Here is a 3328-nt window from a genome sequence, read left to right as displayed (position 1 = left end):
GGAAGATATGGTATGGAAAATTATTTGTTTTTTAACGGTTTTTATGTTGTTTTTTGTATTTTGTTTCTTTTTATTTTTTCATTGTTATATTTTAAAAAAACTTTAATAAATATCTTTTGGAGGGGAAAAAAGAGTTTTGATTCTGATCAGGCCCTTTGCACCTGCAGTTTGCATGTGGAAAAACCTCCCACTGGAATGAATGGGAAGTTTTTTGTTTTATTTTAACTCCAGTGGAAATTGCGTATCTACATATACTTATTAATGGACAGTGTGTGCGAAAAGACAATGAATGGACAAGTGTGGTGTGCAAGGATGAACCTGATCTTTGGATCACCCAAGCTGCTCTTCTACTGAACTGCAAATGTCTCAATGTGAAACTTTGCAAACAACTTCGGAAAAGCTAACTTTATAAATAGGGAAGGGGAACAACTTCTCGTTTTCCCCATGCCTAGTACCTGTAATGTAAGTACGGTAATCCAAAAACATAACCCAAATAGGATGGCATTGAAAAACCAATTCTCGCCAGTTACAAGAAAGTTCGGTGGATTAAACATTAAAACACTCACTCCCCTCCCCCGCAGTGTGTATTTGAGTGTCCACAACTTTGCCACAGGTTTCATCAGTTTTCCTTTTCAGTCAAAAAGTATATCAAGGAGATGAGTAGACAACTTATTATATGCCTGTGCTTCGATATTTTGCACTTCCAGAGCAGAAACAACATATCCCTTTTGAACTCATGGTGCATACAGTAAGACCCCTCATTCAAGTTCAGCCAATAAATCCACATTGAAAGAAATGATTGCCTTCAGCCTTGCCTGGAAAAACCGCCTTACTAAAGTACGTGTGACAAGATGGGGCAGGTGCTTTTCCAAGTGTGTCATAGCCAGTGGTGTCTTCTGACAGGAGCATTTTGGAAAGGATACAGATCCATTTATGGGTCACTGCACCTGCCACGAGAGCAAGAGCAATTTGGCTTCCGTGCCAATGCAGTTGGTCTGAACTTTTCACTGCAACTCCTGAAACCCACGTTGCATAAACCTGAGTTCATTCCGAAAGCAATGAGGTGCAGCCCATTTCTCTGGCTGTGTCCCATGGGTGATACAGGTCACCATGACATGCTTTTGAAGACCGTTGACTTCAATTACAGGCCCATTTGGCTGACACGTCTGGCTGCTACAGGAAAAAAATATCCTGGCAAGGGATTTGTGGTTCAACATCCAGTAGAACATTTACTGCAGAGTCTCGCAATGGACTGGGCTATTTGCCTCAGCTGTCCAACCTACCACCCCTCTAGGTAATGGATCCTCTTGCCTAAAAGACTGCAAGCATATTCTGTCTTCTCTTCTCCTGCAGGCTGTAACTTGCACAGCTCTGGCAGACTTTCCCGAAAGGATTTGTTAACTGAAGACACACATGATTTACTCAAAAGGTATCCAATGTCATCGGAACCAGACTTGAGCCAATCGTTTGACTTGGTCCACCTAGCCTGAATGACTGCCTCTCCCCATATAAATTGTCCCAGACTGTGCGTTCATCCTCTGAGGCCCTTCTTTGTGTGTCTCCTCTATGTGAGGTTCCAGAGGGTGGCAATACAAGAACAGGCCATTTTCCTGTAGTGGCTCCCTTTTTGTGGAATGCTCTCCGCAGGGAGATTCACCTGGTGCCTTCATTATATATTTTTAGGAGCCAGGCGAAAACGTTCCTCTTCAGCCAGGACTGATTAATATTATACAGCATTTTAAATGTGTCTGTGGGAAGGGTGAGGGGTTACTGTTTTGCTGTTTTGTTCTACTCATTTACTTGTTTTTATCCTGTATTTTATTCCGTGAACCACCCTGATATCTTATGATTATAAATCTAATAAACAAAAGTCCAGAATTTTCTATAAATCTCCCAAGCAGATCACGAAGGCTTCAGGCAAGGGGCAGATTCCACCAGTCTTTTTTAACTGGAGATTTCTGCATGCTCCACAACTAAGATATGGCACCCTAATAATAATAATAATAATATTTTTTTATTTATACCCCACCCTTCTTGCTTCAAAAACCAGGCTCAGGGTGGCTAATTAAAACACTTAATTGTAAAAGCAGCATAAACTACAATATAAAAACATGAACAACAATAAAATTCAAAGTTCAGAAATCAATTTAGGGGAAATCCATCTAATAAGCATTAGATAATCCCCAGGGCTAGCTGGCTGAATTAGTCCTACTTGGGCCAGCGAGGAGGCCAGGGGAGAATTAGCTGTGGGGTCTCAGAGTGGGTAATCTTCATAAAAGGGGAGAGGGAGGGGAGAGAAGGGAAATAAAAGATCAGGCTGAATATTTGGGAAATCTTCCACTCAGCATCGCAATGAGGCCCTCAAGAGCTTTATTCCAAACACACAAGTACCCTAGGAATGAAACTGGCTCATACTGGCCTACATGACATTATTAGCTTCCATTACACAAGGATGTCTTCCATTCTGACAGCTAGAAGGGAAAGTAGCCCAAGGCCTACAAGAACCCACAACCATCTGTGCCTTCCACCCATTGCTTGGCACCCTAAAAAGACATGTGAATACATTCTCCGGGAACTTGCGTAGGCTGTTTTGTCTTTCCCTGAAAGGTCCAATGGACACACCAGCCCAACTCCCAGAGGGCAAAGCCCCAGAAAAATCCTAACATTCCTCGCAGTGCTTTGATGATGATATGACAAAATATTCCTCTAAAAAAGACATGCTAATATGCTTAGAATGTAAGTGCATCAAAACAATAAATTATCAATGACATATGTATGTATATAGAGAAAATAAAAACAATCAGAATGCAATGATAAGGGTAAAATTGATTTTCGAGAAGACGAGTAGTGGTGGAGGGAAGTTAAACAAAATACAGTGGTACCTCAGGTTACATACGCTTCAGGTTACAGACTCCGCTAACCCAGAAATAGTGCTTCAGGTTAAGAACTTTGCTTCAGAATGAGAACAGAAATTGTGCTCCGGCGGTGCGGCAGCAGCAGGAGGCCCCATTAGCTAAAGTGGTGCTTCAGGTTAAGAACAGTTTCAGGTTAAGTACGGACCTCCGGACGAATTAAGTACTTAACCCGAGGTACCACTGCAAAATAAACCCACCACCCTGTTTATGTTTTTTCTTTTTCCTTTTTGGATATTGCATAGTGATTTAATGTATAATGATTTAATGTTTCTTTTCTGTTGTGTATTATTTCTCTTTTTTTAATTAAATTGTATGATGGAAAATCTAAAAAATACAAAAAAATTATAATCCTACCATTTCTTGTAATTCGAATCAAAGGACATGCAGGTGAAGAAAAAGAGAGGAGGCAAATG

Source organism: Podarcis bocagei (genome assembly GCF_964188305.1).
Source record: "Podarcis bocagei genome assembly, chromosome: 9".
NCBI lineage: Eukaryota > Metazoa > Chordata > Lepidosauria > Squamata > Lacertidae > Podarcis > Podarcis bocagei.
This window is presented reverse-complemented; position numbering follows the sequence as displayed.